Source organism: Diplotaxodon limnothrissa, linkage group LG18 (assembly GCF_057381915.1).
Source record: "Diplotaxodon limnothrissa isolate DT_005_m linkage group LG18, D_limnothrissa_male_GT1.1, whole genome shotgun sequence".
Classification (NCBI taxonomy): domain Eukaryota; kingdom Metazoa; phylum Chordata; class Actinopteri; order Cichliformes; family Cichlidae; genus Diplotaxodon; species Diplotaxodon limnothrissa.
The window spans coordinates 43,008,213-43,027,256 of NC_140613.1; the positions used below are offsets into that span (position 1 = coordinate 43,008,213).

The 19,044-nt window shown below is 46.1% G+C and overlaps 8 non-coding genes across 8 annotated transcripts; all 8 read right to left on the reverse strand.

Annotated features, from left to right (window-relative positions):
- Nucleotides 1-1,333: 1,333 nt before the first annotated feature.
- trnap-agg (transfer RNA proline (anticodon AGG)) lies at nucleotides 1,334-1,405 on the reverse strand. Its single transcript has one exon. It is a non-coding gene; the product is annotated as a tRNA-Pro (tRNA).
- An 884-nt stretch (nucleotides 1,406-2,289) lies between these two features.
- trnap-agg (transfer RNA proline (anticodon AGG)) lies at nucleotides 2,290-2,361 on the reverse strand. Its single transcript has one exon. It is a non-coding gene; the product is annotated as a tRNA-Pro (tRNA).
- Nucleotides 2,362-8,141: 5,780 nt separating this feature from the next.
- On the reverse strand, nucleotides 8,142-8,213 carry trnap-agg (transfer RNA proline (anticodon AGG)). The gene has a single exon. It is a non-coding gene; the product is annotated as a tRNA-Pro (tRNA).
- Nucleotides 8,214-9,097: 884 nt separating this feature from the next.
- trnap-ugg (transfer RNA proline (anticodon UGG)) lies at nucleotides 9,098-9,169 on the reverse strand. Its single transcript has one exon. It is a non-coding gene; the product is annotated as a tRNA-Pro (tRNA).
- Nucleotides 9,170-10,052: 883 nt separating this feature from the next.
- Nucleotides 10,053-10,124, reverse strand: trnap-ugg (transfer RNA proline (anticodon UGG)). The gene has a single exon. It is a non-coding gene; the product is annotated as a tRNA-Pro (tRNA).
- A 1,846-nt stretch (nucleotides 10,125-11,970) lies between these two features.
- trnap-ugg (transfer RNA proline (anticodon UGG)) lies at nucleotides 11,971-12,042 on the reverse strand. The gene has a single exon. It is a non-coding gene; the product is annotated as a tRNA-Pro (tRNA).
- Nucleotides 12,043-15,502: 3,460 nt separating this feature from the next.
- trnap-agg (transfer RNA proline (anticodon AGG)) lies at nucleotides 15,503-15,574 on the reverse strand. The gene has a single exon. It is a non-coding gene; the product is annotated as a tRNA-Pro (tRNA).
- An 884-nt stretch (nucleotides 15,575-16,458) lies between these two features.
- trnap-agg (transfer RNA proline (anticodon AGG)) lies at nucleotides 16,459-16,530 on the reverse strand. Its single transcript has one exon. It is a non-coding gene; the product is annotated as a tRNA-Pro (tRNA).
- Between the last annotated feature and the right edge of the window lie 2,514 nt (nucleotides 16,531-19,044).

A 19,044-nucleotide genomic window follows, 5' to 3' on the forward strand; every position in this document is an offset into this window, starting at 1 on the left:
CTACCTCCAGATCAACGCCAGTAAAACCAAGGAACTGGTGGTAGACTTCCGCAGGCACAAGCATTCTCCACTGCAACCACTGAACATCCAAGGTATGGACATTGAGGCTGTGGACAGCTACAGGTACCTTGGTGTTCATCTGAACAATAGACTGGACTGGACTCATAACTCAAACGCCCTCTACAGGAAAGGGCAGAGCAGGCTGTACCTGCTGCGGAGACTCAGGTCGTTTGGAGTGGAGGGCCCACTCCTGAAGAAATTCTATGACTCTGTGGTGGCTTCTGCTATCTTTTATGGCGTGGTCTGCTGGGGCGGCAGCATCTCTGCTGGGGACAGGAAGAGACTGAACAGGGTGATCCGAAGGGCCAGCTCTGTTCTAGGATGCCCTCTGGACCCAGTGGAGGTGGTGAGTGACAGGAGAACGGTGGCTAAGCTGTCATCCCTGATGGACAACGTCTCCCACCCCATGCAGCAGACTGTGACAGCACTGAGCAGCTCCTTCAGTGGGAGACTGCGGCACCCACGGTGTGGGACGGAGAGATTTCGCAGGTCTTTCCTCCCCACTGCTGTCAGACTCCATAATAAAGACTTTAACTGATCAAGCACACACATCCATACATATGCAATAATACTAAGTGCAATAATCCTTTCTGTCATCGTTGTATTTTTACTCAGTTGTATATAGTATTTGTATTTGTATTCTATTTTTATCTTATTGTATATTTATTTTATTTTATTCTACTGTATATAGTATTTTATTTTATTCTATTCTGTACAGTTGTGTACTGTATTTATTCTTATTGTATTCTAATTTTTGCCTCATAACTTTTGCACTGTCCACTTCCTGCTGTGACAAAACAAATTTCCCACGTGTGGGACTAATAAAGGTTATCTTATCTTATCTTATGTAGTTTAACGTCTTTACACCGAAATTGAATGGCCTCAATTTCGATCAGACTTTGTGATCTCTAATAGCCCTTTTCCACTTGCACCTACCTAGCTTGGCTTAACTTGACTCAGCTCGATCTTTAAAGTTTCCATTAGGTGATAGTACCTGGTTACAGGTATTTTTTAGTACCTGCCCAGTAAGGTTTCCAAGGCAATCTCAAAATGTGACATATACAGATTGCGTGGCAGGGACTGTGCAGTCAATGGCATCACTCAATGAGTCATGAGAGTGACTCCTTCACAAAATCAAAAACATTATTTTAGAAAGACAAATTGGTGTCACACATCACATTGAAAGGTTTGGCACACAACACATTTACAATGCCCCAGAAGGAATGTGTCTTAGCAAAGAATTCCATGAAGCTAAGAGATTGTGATTTTAAGGGGGCTCGTCCGGGATTTGAACCCGGGACCTCTCGCACCCTAAGCGAGAATCATACGCCTAGACCAACGAGCCACAGGAGGCCTGCGTTCAAGTCTGCAACTCTGAAAGGATAGATTTAAATCGGCCTTCAAATTCAAGCAGGAATGGTGTTAAGCTCTCTTCAGTATTCATTTTTGTACCTTCAGGACTTTGCTACTGACAAGCTCCAACAGGGATGACTCCAGAGGGACTGCACACAGTAAATGAGAAAAAAGGGTTCCCAGTCATCCACGTCATGGTAGTCTGATGAGTTTTGAAAGAAAGCAGCTGGAATTCTCTAAGTGCCTTGAAGACCTTTCACCTCTCCTCTGAGAACCTTCGTTAGATCTAAAACTAAACGTTGGAGAGTCCCAGGTATTTAAAACCCAGAGCGGGTTGTCTTTACCAGGGTCGTTGACCAACTATGAAACACATCACATGAGCCAAGGGGTGGAAAAAAGGTGTGGGTAATTATCAGCAGAGGTTAAACCATTATGAGACCTTCACATATGTAGTTTAACGTCTTTACACCGAAATTGAATGGCCTCAATTTCGATCAGACTTTGTGATCTCTAATAGCCCTTTTCCACTTGCACCTACCTAGCTTGGCTTAACTTGACTCAGCTCGATCTTTAAAGTTTCCATTAGGTGATAGTACCTGGTTACAGGTATTTTTTTAGTACCTGCCCAGTAAGGTTTCCAAGGCAATCTCAAAATGTGACATATACAGATTGCGTGGCAGGGACTGTGCAGTCAATGGCATCACTCAATGAGTCATGAGAGTGACTCCTTCACAAAATCAAAAACGTTATTTTAGAAAGACAAATTGGTGTCACAGATCACATTGAATGGTTTGGCACCCAACACATTTACAATAAACCAGAAGGAATGTGTCTTACCAAAGAATTCCATGAAGGTAAGAGCCTGTGATTTTAAGGGGGCTCGTCCGGGATTTGAACCCGGGACCTCTCGCACCCTAAGCGAGAATCATACGCCTAGACCAACGAGCCACAGGTAGCCTGCGTTTAAGTCTGCAACTCTGAAAGAATAGACTTAAATCGGCCTTCAAATTCAAGCAGGAATGTTTTTAAGCTCTCTTCAGTATTCATTTTTGTACCTTCAGGCCTTTGCTACTGACAAGCTCCAACAGGGATGACTCCAGAGGGACTGCACACAGTGAATGACAAAAAAGGGTTCCCAGTAATCCACGTCATGGTAGTCTGATGAGCTTTGAAAGAAAGCAGCTGGAATTCTCTAAGTGCCTTGAAGACCTTTCACCTCTCCTATGAGAACCTTCGTTAGATCTAAAACTAAACGTTGGAGAGTCCCAGGTATTTAAAACCCAGAGCGGGTTGTCTTTACCAGGGTCGTTGACCAACTATGAAACACATCACATGAGCCAAGGGGTGGAAAAAAGGCGTGGGTAATTATCAGCAGAGGTTTCAGGTGAAACCATTATGAGACCTTCACATATGTAGTTTAACGTCTTTACAACGAAATTGAATGGCCTCAATTTCGATCAGACTTTGTGATCTCTAATAGCCCTTTTCCACTTGCACCTACCTAGCTCTGCTTAACTTGACTCAGCTCGATCTTTAAAGTTTCCATTAGGTGATAGTACCTGGTTACAGGTATTTTTTTAGTACCTGCCCAGTAAGGTTTCCAAGGCAATCTCAAAATGTGACATATACAGATTGCGTGGCAGGGACTGTGCAGTCAATGGCATCACTCAATGAGTCATGTGACTCTTTCACAAAATCAAAAATGTTATTTTAGAAAGACAAATTGGTGTCACACATCACTTGTATGGTTTCTCTCCTGTGTGGACTCGTTTGTGTCTTTTAAGCTGACCTGCAGTGGTGAAGGATGACCCACACTGATCATTGGGAAGCCATTTCACATGTCACATGAAGTGACATGAAGAGGAGGTAGACTTCCACCGTAACCTCCGTGCGGATCTGTGATATTTTGCTCGGCTAAAAGTTATCAAGGCTGACGAAAGCTTGGTTTTGCATTTGCTGGATATTGATCTGAAAACTCTTTTCTTGCTGCGTCACGACTGACTTTTTAGCTAACGTAAGCTAAAGTGGCAGTGTCTGTTTTTGTTTTTGATGCTGTCACCGGTACGAGATTCCGGAATGGCACCACTTACCTCAACATCCAGCTGTGAAAGCTGCATCAACCTGAGTCAACAAGTGATCAAGCTGGAGCAAAGGATATCCACGCTATACCAAATCCAGGGGGCTGAATGCGAACTTGACACGATCCTCCTTGGCAAAGCTCAAACCACCGCTACTAGCGCTGAGCTAGCCGACACAGTGCACCATCCAGCTGCTGTGTCCCAAGATCCCCCCAACAGTCAACACAGGCTCTCAACTTGCGTCGCTGGTGCTTCTGCCAAGGACGAGAACTCCTGGTTTCAGCTAGGGGCCAGACCCAAGGCTCTGGTCAGCTCCACTCCACTCCAACCAGCGCCATGGACCATGGTTGAGACGCGTGGTGGCTGCAGAGGGGGCAGGAGGATCCGTCTCTCGCACCCTCACCCCTCCGGTGCGGTAGTATTGGAGAATAAATTCAATGTCCTGGATCCTGTGGACTTTCCTCCTCTGACCGCTAGCCCTCGCCATCCCGCTGTGTCGCTGAGGTCTGCGCCATCTCCACCACTACGCCCCCGGAGCCGCGGCGGGCAACCCGACGCTGTGGTGCAAACTCACCGCGGAGAGCTGTGCTTTACCCCGGCTCCTCGGAGAAGAGGACCCACGGCGCGGCTACCTGGGAGTCACTCACGCAGTCCGGCTGGCGCATCTCCATCTGAACACCCCCGGTGTCGCGGCGCGGGCGTCTCAGATGGCCAACAGCCCTCGGTGGCACCTCCTCTCTCCACGCTGGTCCTCGGGGATTCCATCGTCAGGAACGTGCGGATGAGGGGGGCGCTCACGCTGTCGTTCCCGGGAGCCACTGTTGTTGACATAGTGGACAGAATTCCCAACATTCTGGCATCCCACCCACAGGTTAACCGGCTCATCATCCACATCGGCACCAATGATATCCCCAAACAGCAATCTGAGCTGCTGAAGTTGGACTTCCTCGAACTCTTCAGCCTTCTTGGTCAGTTGCAGGTGAGTGCTTTTATCTCTGGGCCCACCCCCACCTGTGGCAGAGGGATAGGCCGTTTCAGCCGGCTGCTCAGCCTTAACACCTGGCTTTCCTCTGCCTGTGTCTCCCACGGCGTGGGTTTTATTAACAACTTTGATGCCTTCTGGGAGAGGAGGCATCTTTTTGGGGCAGACGGGCTCCACCTCAACGCCTGGGGACGCCGTTTGCTGTCCGCCAATTTGGCATTTGGCGTACAGCACTCCCGCACATCGCCACTGTCTGCCACTGACTGATGTTCCCCTGGTCCCAGCTCCTATATTTGTTCCACTTTTAACAGTAATACACAAAACTCTGGACTAGGACCTTTCTCTCCCACAGTCAACACAATACCCGTCATAATCACAAACAGAGAGCAACAGAATTATCATAAATCCAGTAACTCCAAAAACATTAATAACCTCCGGCCTCTTCAAAAATATCAACATCCATTCAACTCTATTGTCAATAATCCACCAGTCTCAATCAGTATGGCACTTTTAAATGTACGCTCTCTGTCGAACAAGTCTTTTATTATTAATGATTTAATTTTAGATAATAAACTTGACTGTTTATTTTTAACTGAAACATGGCTGGGCTCGGATGCACCAGTTGTTCTCACTGAGGCCTCCCCACCAAATTTTAATTTCTCTTTTTCTATTAGAAGTGGTGAGAGAGGTGGTGGGACTGCATCTTTAGCCAACAACACACTCACCACCAAACAAATTTTATTTGATCATTTTACCACTTTTGAATTCCATGCTATTGTTTTCAGCAGCCCTCCAGTTTTATCTGTCACAATTTATAGACCACCTAAAGACAGCGCTGCTTTTATCAAGGTATTCTCAGAATTTTTAACAAACATACATTCAAAATATAATATGATAATTTTAACCGGTGATTTTAACCTGCACATAGATAATCCTTCTGACCCTGCAACAAAAGAATTCTTAAACATTCTTCACTGTTTGGATTTTATCCAGCACGTCACGCAGCCGACTCACAACAGAGGACACACGCTGGTGGACAGCCCATGGGTGATGACCAGGTCCAGAGTGTGTCCTCTCAAAAGAAATTGCAGGGCAGCAGAAAGGAGATGGAGGAAAAATAAAAATAATATCAACCATCAAATATTTTCCGAGCAACTTAAAATGTACAATAATACATTAAGGAAGTCAAGAAATTCATACTTCGCCAAAATAATCAGTATTAACAAAAATAATCCCAAGGTCCTCTTTTCCACCATAGATCATTTATTTAACCCTGATTTTAAAAGCTCCCAAAGAACCCCCACAGACTCGCTCTGTGAGCAGTTTGCAGACCACTTCAGGGGAAAGATCAGCGCCATCAGATCTGATATTTTATCTAATCGCGATATGATTGTAAACACATCTGAGGGCTCGATTGTACCTGAGGAGACACTGGACAGCTTTGTCCTGGTTAATGCTGAGAACTTTCAGAAGGTTTTCTCCACAGTGAGACCCACCACATGTCTTTTAGATCCAATTCCTTCTTCACTCTTTAAAACACTTTATGGATTTTTTGAGGCTGAGCTTTTATACATGATGAATTGCTCTCTTCAGTTGGGTGTCTTCCCTGCTGCCTTTAAAACGGCGGTGGTGAGGCTCCTTCTGAAGAAGAGCAATTTGGATTGTAATGATTTTAATAACTACAGACCTGTATCCAACTCACCATTTTTAAGTAAAGTCTTAGAAAAACTTGTTTTTACTCAGATTACTGATTTTCTCAATGATAGACAGATCCTGGAGATATTCCAGTCTGGATTTAGGGTGAACCACAGCACAGAGACGGCTCTCCTAAAGGTTTTAAATGATCTTAGATGTAACTGGGACGCCCAAAAGCTCTCAGTCCTGGTGCTACTGGATCTAAGCGCAGCCTTTGATACAGTAGACCACGCTATTCTTTTAAACAGACTAAAACACATGGTGGGCCTCTCTGGTGCTGTACACAACTGGTTCACTTCCTATCTCTCTGACAGATCTTTTATGGTGAGTATGGATACATGCTCCTCTAAGATCCATAAAATGACATGTGGTGTGCCTCAAGGGTCGGTTCTAGGCCCTGTACTTTTTAATTTGTATATGTTGCCTCTCGGCAGTGTCATCAGGAGGCATGGAGTGAACATCCACAGTTACGCTGATGACACGCAGCTGTACATCTCCGTGTCTCCTGATGACACCAGACCAATGGATGCCCTTTTTAACTGTGTCTTGGATATAAGATCTTGGATGGCAGAAAACTTTTTACAGCTTAACCAGGACAAAACTGAAGTTTTAATTGTCGGTCCTGAGGCTCAGAGAGAGAAACTCTTGTCTAAATTAGAGGCATTTTCACTATGTCCTTCGCTACAAGTGCAAAACCTGGGTGTTATTTTTGACTCTGAGCTTGGTTTTATCCCACATGTTAAACATGTAACCAAAATTGGATTTTATCATCTAAAAAATATAGCCAGAGTCGCCCTATTCTCTCTCGGGCCAACACGGAGATGCTGATGCATGCTTTTATTACCAGTCGCATTGATTACTGTAATGCCCTGCTCTCTGGTCTTCCTAAGAAGAATATTTCACCTTTACAACTCTTGCAAAACTCGGCAGCTCGTGTGCTGACGAAGACCAGAGGGCGGGCCCACATTACACCGGTTTTAGAATCGCTGCACTGGCTCCCCGTGTGTTTCAGGATCGATTTTAAAGTTCTTTTATTGGTTTTTAAATGTCTTAATGGTCTTGGGCCTTCTTATCTCTCAGATCTGCTTTTACCATACGAACCCTCGCGGACCCTGAGGTCCTCTGGTACTGGCCTTTTGATTGTCCCTAAAGTCAGGACACATACTCACGGAGAGGCAGCTTTTCAGTGGTATGGTCCTCGTCTGTGGAACAGCCTGCCGGAGGAGCTCAGGGCCGCAGAGAACGTACATGTTTTTAAGAACAGGCTCAAGACCCACCTTTTTAATTTAGCTTTTACTTAGCGTTTATTTATTTTATGCTTATTCTATCCTGTTATTCTATTATTAATTTAGGATTTACCTAATATTTTTTGATTTTATTCTTATTCATTTTTTAATCTTCTTACTCTATTTATATTTATATTGTATCCTGTTCTTATTTATTTTATCATTTTACCCTGTATACATCGTATTGCGTCATATCTCCAGTGTTTCCTCGGAGGGCGCTCTCTGCACCGGGGCTGTTATTGACCGTGGCTGCTGGGTCTCTGGGGTCCTCTCAGCCTGGTTGGGGGGCTCCTTTGCCTCCCTCCCGCTGTGTGCCCAGCCCGGAGGCTGCGGTCTGTGACCGGCTCCCGGTGCAGACGGCTCTCTGTTATAATGTTTCCTCACTTGGCTCATGCGAGCCCAGCCCAATTTTTACTCTTTAAGTGTGCGCGTGTGTGTATGTGTGTGTGTGTGTGTGTGTGTGGGGGGGGGGATATATGTGTATTGAGAGTGTGGGGAGTGAGTTGGAGGGTGGGGTGGGCTGCTTTTAACTATGTAAAGCACTTTGTGCTACATTTTTTCTGTATGAAAAGTGCTTTATAAATAAAGATTGATTGAAAGGTTTGGTACCCAACACATTTACAATGCCCCAGAAGGAATGTGTCTTACCAAAGAATTCCATGAAGGTAAGAGCTTGTGATTTTAAGGGGGCTCGTCCGGGATTTGAACCCGGGACCTCTCGCACCCTAAGCGAGAATCATATGCCTAGACCAACGAGCCACAGGAGGCCTGCGTTCAAGTCTGCAACTCTGAAAGGATAGACTTATATCGGCCTTCAAATTCAAGCAGGAATGGTGTTAAGTTCTCTTCAGTATTCATTTTTGTACCTTCAGGCCTTTGCTACTGACAAGCTCCAACAGGGATGACTCCAGAGGGACTGCACACAGTGAATGAGAAAAAAGGGTTCCCAGTCATCCACGTCATGGTAGTCTGATGAGCTTTGAAAGAAAGCAGCTGGAATTCTCTAAGTGCCTTGAAGACCTTTCACCTCTCCTCTGAGAACCTTCGTTAGATCTAAAACTAAACGTTGGAGAGTCCCAGGTATTTAAAACCCAGAGCGGGTTGTCTTTACCAGGGTCGTTGACCAACTATGAAACACATCACATGAGCCAAGGGGTGGAAAAAAGGTGTGGGTAATTATCAGCAGAGGTCAAACCATTATGAGACCTTCACATATGTAGTTTAACGTCTTTACACCGAAATTGAATGGCCTCAATTTCGATCAGACTTTGTGATCTCTAATAGCCCTTTTCCACTTGCACCTACCTAGCTTGGCTTAACTTGACTCAGCTCGATCTTTAAAGTTTCCATTAGGTGATAGTACCTGGTTACAGGTATTTTTTTAGTACCTGCCCAGTAAGGTTTCCAAGGCAATCTCAAAATGTGACATATACAGATTGCGTGGCAGGGACTGTGCAGTCAATGGCATCACTCAATGAGTCATGAGAGTGACTCTTTCACAAAATCAAAAACGTTATTTTAGAAAGACAAATTGGTGTCAGACATAACATTGAATGGTTTGGCACCCAACACATTTACAATGCCCCAGAAGGAATATGTCTTACCAAAGAATTCCATGAAGCTAAGAGCCTGTGATTTTAAGGGGGCTCGTCCGGGATTTGAACCCGGGACCTCTCGCACCCAAAGCGAGAATCATACGCCTAGACCAACGAGCCACAGGAAGCCTGCGTTTAAGTCTGCAACTCTGAAAGGATAGACTTAAATCGGCCTTCAAATTCAAGCAGGAATGTTTTTAAGCTCTCTTCAGTATTCATTTTTGTACTTTCAGGACTTTGCTACTGACAAGCTCCAACAGGGATGACTCCAGAGGGACTGCACACAGTAAATGAGAAAAAAGGGTTCCCAGTCATCCACGTCATGGTAGTCTGATGAGCTTTGAAAGAAAGCAGCTGGAATTCTCTAAGTGCATTGAAGACCTTTCACCTCTCCTCTGAGAACCTTCGTTAGATCTAAAACTAAACGTTGGAGAGTCCCAGGTATTTAAAACCCAGAGCGGGTTGTCTTTACCAGGGTCGTTGACCAACTATGAAACACATCACATGAGCCAAGGGGTGGAAAAAAGGTGTGGGTAATTATCAGCAGAGGTCAAACCATTATGAGACCTTCACATATGTAGTTTAACGTCTTTACACCGAAATTGAATGGCCTCAATTTCGATCAGACTTTGTGATCTCTAATAGCCCTTTTCCACTTGCACCTACCTAGCTTGGCTTAACTTGACTCAGCCCGATCTTTAAAGTTTCCATTAGGTGATAGTACCTGGTAACAGGTATATTTTAGTACCTGCCCAGTAAGGTTTCCAAGGCAATCTCAAAATGTGACATATACAGATTGCATGGCAGGGACTGTGCAGTCAATGGCATCACTCAATGGGTCATGAGAGTGACTCCTTCACAAAATCAAAAACGTTATTTTAGAAAGACAAATTGGTGTCACACATAACATTGAAAGGTTTGGCACACAACACTTTTACAATGCCCCAGAAGGAATGTGTCTTACCAAAGAATTCCATGAAGGTAAGAGCTTGTGATTTTAAGGGGGCTCGTCCGGGATTTGAACCCGGGACCTCTCGCACCCAAAGCGAGAATCATACGCCTAGACCAACGAGCCATAGGAAGCCTGCGTTTAAGTCTGCAACTCTGAAAGGATAGACTTAAATCGGCCTTCAAATTCAAGCAGGAATGTTTTTAAGCTCTCTTCAGTATTCATTTTTGTACCTTCAGGCATTTGCTACTGACAAGCTCCAACAGGGATGACTCCAGAGGGACTGCACACAGTGAATGAGAAAAAAGGGTTCCCAGTCATCCACGTCATGGTAGTCTGATGAGCTTTGAAAGAAAGCAGCTGGAATTCTCTAAGTGCCTTGAAGACCTTTCACCTCTCCTCTGAGAACCTTCGTTAGATCTAAAACTAAACGTTGGAGAGTCCCAGGTATTTAAACCCCAGAGGGGGTTGTCTTTACCAGGGTCGTTGACCAACTATGAAACACATCACATGAGCCAAGGGGTGGAAAAAAGGCGTGGGTGATTATCAGCAGAGGTTTCAGGTGAAACCATTATGAGACCTTCACATATGTAGTTTAACGTCTTTACACCGAAATTGAATGGCCTCAATTTCGATCAGACTTTGTGATCTCTAATAGCCCTTTTCCACTTGTACCTACCTAGCTTGGCTTAACTTGACTCAGCCCGATCTTTAAAGTTTCCATTAGGTGATAGTACCTGGTAACAGGTATATTTTAGTACCTGCCCAGTAAGGTTTCCAAGGCAATCTCAAAATGTGACATATACAGATTGCGTGGCAGGGACTGTGCAGTCAATGGCATCACTCAATGGGTCATGAGAGTGACTCCTTCACAAAATCAAAAACGTTATTTTAGAAAGACAAATTGGTGTCACACATAACATTGAAAGGTTTGGCACACAACACATTTACAATGCCCCAGAAGGAATGTGTCTTACCGAAGAATTCTATGAAGGTAAGAGCTTGTGATTTTAAGGGGGCTCGTCCGGGATTTGAACCCGGGACCTCTCGCACCCAAAGTGAGAATCATACGCCTAGACCAACGAGCCACAGGAAGCCTGCGTTTAAGTCTGCAACTCTGAAAGGATAGACTTAAATCAGCCTTCAAATTCAAGCAGGAATGTTTTTAAGCTCTCTTCAGTATTCATTTTTGTACCTTCAGGCCTTTGCTACTGACAAGCTCCAACAGGGATGACTCCAGAGGGACTGCACACAATGAATGAGAAAAAAGGGTTCCCAGTCATCCACGTCATGGTAGTCTGATGAGCTTTGAAAGAAAGCAGCTGGAATTCTCTAAGTGCCTTGAAGACCTTTCACCTCTCCTCTGAGAACCTTCGTTAGATCTAAAACTAAACGTTGGAGAGTCCCAGGTATTTAAACCCCAGAGGGGGTTGTCTTTACCAGGGTCGTTGACCAACTATGAAACACATCACATGAGCCAAGGGGTGGAAAAAAGGTGTGGGTAATTATCAGCAGAGGTCAAACCATTATGAGACCTTCACATATGTAGTTTAACGTCTTTACACCGAAATTGAATGGCCTCAATTTCGATCAGACTTTGTGATCTCTAATAGCCCTTTTCCACTTGCACCTACCTAGCTTGGCTTAACTTGACTCAGCTCGATCTTTAAAGTTTCCATTAGGTGATAGTACCTGGTTACAGGTATTTTTTTAGTACCTGCCCAGTAAGGTTTCCAAGGCAATCTCAAAATGTGACATATACAGATTGCGTGCCAGGGACTGTGCAGTCAATGGCATCACTCAATGAGTCATGAGAGTGACTCTTTCACAAAATCAAAAACGTTATTTTAGAAAGACAAATTGGTGTCACACATCACATTGAAAGGTTTGGCACCCAACACATTTACAATGCCCCAGAAGGAATGTGTCTTACCAAAGAATTCCATGAAGCTAAGAGCCTGTGATTTTAAGGGGGCTCGTCCGGGATTTGAACCCGGGACCTCTCGCACCCAAAGCGAGAATCATACGCCTAGACCAACGAGCCACAGGAAGCCTGCGTTTAAGTCTGCAACTCTGAAAGGATAGACTTAAATCGGCCTTCAAATTCAAGCAGGAATGTTTTTAAGCTCTCTTCAGTATTCATTTTTGTACCTTCAGGCCTTTGCTACTGACAAGTTCCAACAGGGATGACTCCAGAGGGACTGCACACAGTGAATGAGAAAAAAGGGTTCCCAATCATCCAAGTCATGGTAGTCTGATGAGCTTTGAAAGAAAGCAGCTGGAATTCTCTAAGTGCATTGAAGACCTTTCACCTCTCCTCTGAGAACCTTCGTTAGATCTAAAACTAAACGTTGGAGAGTCCCAGGTATTTAAAACCCAGAGCGGGTTGTCTTTACCAGGGTCGTTGACCAACTATGAAACACATCACATGAGCCAAGGGGTGGAAAAAAGGCGTGGGTAATTATCAGCAGAGGTTTCAGGTGAAACCATTATGAGATCTTCACATAATATCAGGGGACTTCAATCATGCCTCACTGGACTCCACACTGCCCACCTTCACCCAGTATGTGACCTGCCCAACCAGAGTCAATAAAACACTGGACTTACTGTATGCCAATGCAGGAGAGGCATACAGTTCATCACCTCTCCCTCCCCTGGGCAGATCTGATCACAACCTGGTGCACCTTGTCCCTGTGTATGAGCCCTTAGTGCGCAGGGAGCCACCAGCCACCCGCACTGTACAGAGATGGTCAGAGGAGAGCGAGGAGGCTCTTAAGGATTGTTTTGAGTCGACTGTGTGGGAGGTGATTTGTGATGACCACGGTGAGGACATCGACAGCCTTACTACATGCATTACTGACTATATAAACTTCTGTGTGGATAACACTGTACCTACCAGGACTGTACGGTGTTTCTCCAACAACAAACCTTGGATTACCCCAGAAATTAAAACCGTCCTCAAGCAGAAGAGGAGGGCCTTCAAATCCAGAGACAAAGAGGAGTTGAAAAGGGTGCAGAGAGAGCTGAGGGGACTGATAAGGAATGGGAAGGAGAGCTACAGGCAGAAGATGGAGAACCAGCTTCAACAAAACAACGTTGGTGAAGTCTGGAGAGGCCTCAGAACCATCTCGGGCCACAAACAGCAGAACTCTCTGCCTGGGAGGGATGTGAGATGGGCAAATGAACTGAATCATTTCTTCAACAGATTTGACTCAGCCATGAGGCAGTCTGCAACATCGGCTGCAGACTCACCCACCCCCACTGCTGCTGTTCCACCTCAGACACTTCACACCTCCTCTATTCACCCTGCTCACTCCCCCCCACCCCCAACAACAGCATCCAATACACACTCAACACAAGGCTCCAGCCTGTCTCTCTCAGCCACCCAGGTTAGGAGGGAACTGAGGAGGATTAATGGCAAGAAGGCAGCGGGTCCAGATGGCATCAGCTCGAGGGTCGTCAGGTCCTGCGCGGACCAACTGTGTGGGGTGATGGAGCACCTCTTCAACCTGAGCCTGAGGTTGGGAAGAGTTCCACAGCTCTGGAAAACCTCCTGTGTTGTACCAGTGCCAAAGACTTCACGCCCCAAGGACCTCAACAGCTACAGGCCGGTGGCTCTGACATCCCACCTGATGAAGACCCTGGAGCGGTTGGTCCTGGCTCAGCTTCGGCGCCTAATAAGCTCATCACTGGACCCACTTCAGTTTGCCTACCAGCCTGGCATTGGAGCGGATGATGCCGTCATTCACCTCCTACATCGTTCCCTCGCTCACCTGGAGACCGCTGGAAGCACTGTGAGAATCATGTTCTTTGATTTCTCCAGTGCCTTCAACACCATTCTTCCCTCGGTTCTAAAGGACAAGCTGGTGAACTCTGGAGTGGACCATCACCTCAATACCTGGATCCTGGACTACCTCACCGACCGACCACAGTATGTGAGGACTCAGGGCTGTGTGTCGGACAGGGTCGTCTGCAGTACGGGGGCCCCACAGGGAACGGTTCTGGCTCAGTTCCTCTTCACCATCTACACTGCAGACTTCTCCCACAACTCCACCCAGTGCTTCCTGCAGAAGTTCTCTGATGACTCTGCAATAGTCGGCCTCATCACTGATGGGGACGACAAGGAGTACAGAGGTCTGACCCAAGACTTTGTGGACTGGTGCCAGCTGAACTACCTCCAGATCAACGCCAGTAAAACCAAGGAACTGGTGGTAGACTTCCGCAGGCACAAGCATTCTCCACTGCAACCACTGAACATCCAAGGTATGGACATTGAGGCTGTGGACAGCTACAGGTACCTTGGTGTTCATCTGAACAATAGACTGGACTGGACTCATAACTCAAACGCCCTCTACAGGAAAGGGCAGAGCAGGCTGTACCTGCTGCGGAGACTCAGGTCGTTTGGAGTGGAGGGCCCACTCCTGAAGAAATTCTATGACTCTGTGGTGGCTTCTGCTATCTTTTATGGCGTGGTCTGCTGGGGCGGCAGCATCTCTGCTGGGGACAGGAAGAGACTGAACAGGGTGATCCGAAGGGCCAGCTCTGTTCTAGGATGCCCTCTGGACCCAGTGGAGGTGGTGAGTGACAGGAGAACGGTGGCTAAGCTGTCATCCCTGATGGACAACGTCTCCCACCCCATGCAGCAGACTGTGACAGCACTGAGCAGCTCCTTCAGTGGGAGACTGCGGCACCCACGGTGTGGGACGGAGAGATTTCGCAGGTCTTTCCTCCCCACTGCTGTCAGACTCCATAATAAAGACTTTAACTGATCAAGCACACACATCCATACATATGCAATAATACTAAGTGCAATAATCCTTTCTGTCATCGTTGTATTTTTACTCAGTTGTATATAGTATTTGTATTTGTATTCTATTTTTATCTTATTGTATATTTATTTTATTTTATTCTACTGTATATAGTATTTTATTTTATTCTATTCTGTACAGTTGTGTACTGTATTTATTCTTATTGTATTCTAATTTTTGCCTCATAACTTTTGCACTGTCCACTTCCTGCTGTGACAAAACAAATTTCCCACGTGTGGGACTAATAAAGGTTATCTTATCTTATCTTATGTAGTTTAACGTCTTTACACCGAAATTGAATGGCCTCAATTTCGATCAGACTTTGTGATCTCTAATAGCCCTTTTCCACTTGCACCTACCTAGCTTGGCTTAACTTGACTCAGCTCGATCTTTAAAGTTTCCATTAGGTGATAGTACCTGGTTACAGGTATTTTTTAGTACCTGCCCTGTAAGGTTTCCAAGGCAATCTCAAAATGTGACATATACAGATTGCGTGGCAGGGACTGTGCAGTCAATGGCATCACTCAATGAGTCATGAGAGTGACTCCTTCACAAAATCAAAAACATTATTTTAGAAAGACAAATTGGTGTCACACATCACATTGAAAGGTTTGGCACACAACACATTTACAATGCCCCAGAAGGAATGTGTCTTAGCAAAGAATTCCATGAAGGTAAGAGATTGTGATTTTAAGGGGGCTCGTCCGGGATTTGAACCCGGGACCTCTCGCACCCTAAGCGAGAATCATACGCCTAGACCAACGAGCCACAGGAGGCCTGCGTTCAAGTCTGCAACTCTGAAAGGATAGATTTAAATCGGCCTTCAAATTCAAGCAGGAATGGTGTTAAGCTCTCTTCAGTATTCATTTTTGTACCTTCAGGACTTTGCTACTGACAAGCTCCAACAGGGATGACTCCAGAGGGACTGCACACAGTAAATGAGAAAAAAGGGTTCCCAGTCATCCACGTCATGGTAGTCTGATGAGTTTTGAAAGAAAGCAGCTGGAATTCTCTAAGTGCCTTGAAGACCTTTCACCTCTCCTCTGAGAACCTTCGTTAGATCTAAAACTAAACGTTGGAGAGTCCCAGGTATTTAAAACCCAGAGCGGGTTGTCTTTACCAGGGTCGTTGACCAACTATGAAACACATCACATGAGCCAAGGGGTGGAAAAAAGGTGTGGGTAATTATCAGCAGAGGTTAAACCATTATGAGACCTTCACATATGTAGTTTAACGTCTTTACACCGAAATTGAATGGCCTCAATTTCGATCAGACTTTGTGATCTCTAATAGCCCTTTTCCACTTGCACCTACCTAGCTTGGCTTAACTTGACTCAGCTCGATCTTTAAAGTTTCCATTAGGTGATAGTACCTGGTTACAGGTATTTTTTTAGTACCTGCCCAGTAAGGTTTCCAAGGCAATCTCAAAATGTGACATATACAGATTGCGTGGCAGGGACTGTGCAGTCAATGGCATCACTCAATGAGTCATGAGAGTGACTCCTTCACAAAATCAAAAACGTTATTTTAGAAAGACAAATTGGTGTCACAGATCACATTGAATGGTTTGGCACCCAACACATTTACAATAAACCAGAAGGAATGTGTCTTACCAAAGAATTCCATGAAGGTAAGAGCCTGTGATTTTAAGGGGGCTCGTCCGGGATTTGAACCCGGGACCTCTCGCACCCTAAGCGAGAATCATACGCCTAGACCAACGAGCCACAGGTAGCCTGCGTTTAAGTCTGCAACTCTGAAAGAATAGACTTAAATCGGCCTTCAAATTCAAGCAGGAATGTTTTTAAGCTCTCTTCAGTATTCATTTTTGTACCTTCAGGCCTTTGCTACTGACAAGCTCCAACAGGGATGACTCCAGAGGGACTGCACACAGTGAATGACAAAAAAGGGTTCCCAGTAATCCACGTCATGGTAGTCTGATGAGTTTTGAAAGAAAGCAGCTGGAATTCTCTAAGTGCCTTGAAGACCTTTCACCTCTCCTATGAGAACCTTCGTTAGATCTAAAACTAAACGTTGGAGAGTCCCAGGTATTTAAAACCCAGAGCGGGTTGTCTTTACCAGGGTCGTTGACCAACTATGAAACACATCACATGAGCCAAGGGGTGGAAAAAAGGCGTGGGTAATTATCAGCAGAGGTTTCAGGTGAAACCATTATGAGACCTTCACATATGTAGTTTAACGTCTTTACAACGAAATTGAATGGCCTCAATTTCGATCAGACTTTGTGATCTCTAATAGCCCTTTTCCACTTGCACCTACCTAGCTCTGCTTAACTTGACTCAGCTCGATCTTTAAAGTTTCCATTAGGTGATAGTACCTGGTTACAGGTATTTTTTTAGTACCTGCCCAGTAAGGTTTCCAAGGCAATCTCAAAATGTGACATATACAGATTGCGTGGCAGGGACTGTGCAGTCAATGGCATCACTCAATGAGTCATGTGACTCTTTCACAAAATCAAAAATGTTATTTTAGAAAGACAAATTGGTGTCACACATCACTTGTATGGTTTCTCTCCTGTGTGGACTCGTTTGTGTCTTTTAAGCTGACCTGCAGTGGTGAAGGATGACCCACACTGATCATTGGGAAGCCATTTCACATGTCACATGAAGTGACATGAAGAGGAGGTAGACTTCCACCGTAACCTCCGTGCGGATCTGTGATATTTTGCTCGGCTAAAAGTTATCAAGGCTGACGAAAGCTTGGTTTTGCATTTGCTGGATATTGATCTGAAAACTCTTTTCTTGCTGCGTCACGACTGACTTTTTAGCTAACGTAAGCTAAAGTGGCAGTGTCTGTTTTTGTTTTTGATGCTGTCACCGGTACGAGATTCCGGAATGGCACCACTTACCTCAACATCCAGCTGTGAAAGCTGCATCAACCTGAGTCAACAAGTGATCAAGCTGGAGCAAAGGATATCCACGCTATACCAAATCCAGGGGGCTGAATGCGAACTTGACACGATCCTCCTTGGCAAAGCTCAAACCACCGCTACTAGCGCTGAGCTAGCCGACACAGTGCACCATCCAGCTGCTGTGTCCCAAGATCCCCCCAACAGTCAACACAGGCTCTCAACTTGCGTCGCTGGTGCTTCTGCCAAGGACGAGAACTCCTGGTTTCAGCTAGGGGCCAGACCCAAGGCTCTGGTCAGCTCCACTCCACTCCAACCAGCGCCATGGACCATGGTTGAGACGCGTGGTGGCTGCAGAGGGGGCAGGAGGATCCGTCTCTCGCACCCTCACCCCTCCGGTGCGGTAGTATTGGAGAATAAATTCAATGTCCTGGATCCTGTGGACTTTCCTCCTCTGACCGCTAGCCCTCGCCATCCCGCTGTGTCGCTGAGGTCTGCGCCATCTCCACCACTACGCCCCCGGAGCCGCGGCGGGCAACCCGACGCTGTGGTGCAAACTCACCGCGGAGAGCTGTGCTTTACCCCGGCTCCTCGGAGAAGAGGACCCACGGCGCGGCTACCTGGGAGTCACTCACGCAGTCCGGCTGGCGCATCTCCATCTGAACACCCCCGGTGTCGCGGCGCGGGCGTCTCAGATGGCCAACAGCCCTCGGTGGCACCTCCTCTCTCCACGCTGGTCCTCGGGGATTCCATCGTCAGGAACGTGCGGATGAGGGGGGCGCTCACGCTGTCGTTCCCGGGAGCCACTGTTGTTGACATAGTGGACAGAATTCCCAACATTCTGGCATCCCACCCACAGGTTAACCGGCTCATCATCCACATCGGCACCAATGATATCCCCAAACAGCAATCTGAGCTGCTGAAGTTGGACTTCCTCGAACTCTTCAGCCTTCTTGGTCAGTTGCAGGTGAGTGCTTTTATCTCTGGGCCCACCCCCACCTGTGGCAGAGGGATAGGCCGTTTCAGCCGGCTGCTCAGCCTTAACACCTGGCTTTCCTCTGCCTGTGTCTCCCACGACGTGGGTTTTATTAACAACTTTGATGCCTTCTGGGAGAGGAGGCATCTTTTTGGGGCAGACGGGCTCCACCTCAACGCCTGGGGACGCCGTTTGCTGTCCGCCAATTTGGCATTTGGCGTACAGCACTCCCGCACATCGCCACTGTCTGCCACTGACTGATGTTCCCCTGGTCCCAGCTCCTATATTTGTTCCACTTTTAACAGTAATACACAAAACTCTGGACTAGGACCTTTCTCTCCCACAGTCAACACAATACCCGTCATAATCACAAACAGAGAGCAACAGAATTATCAT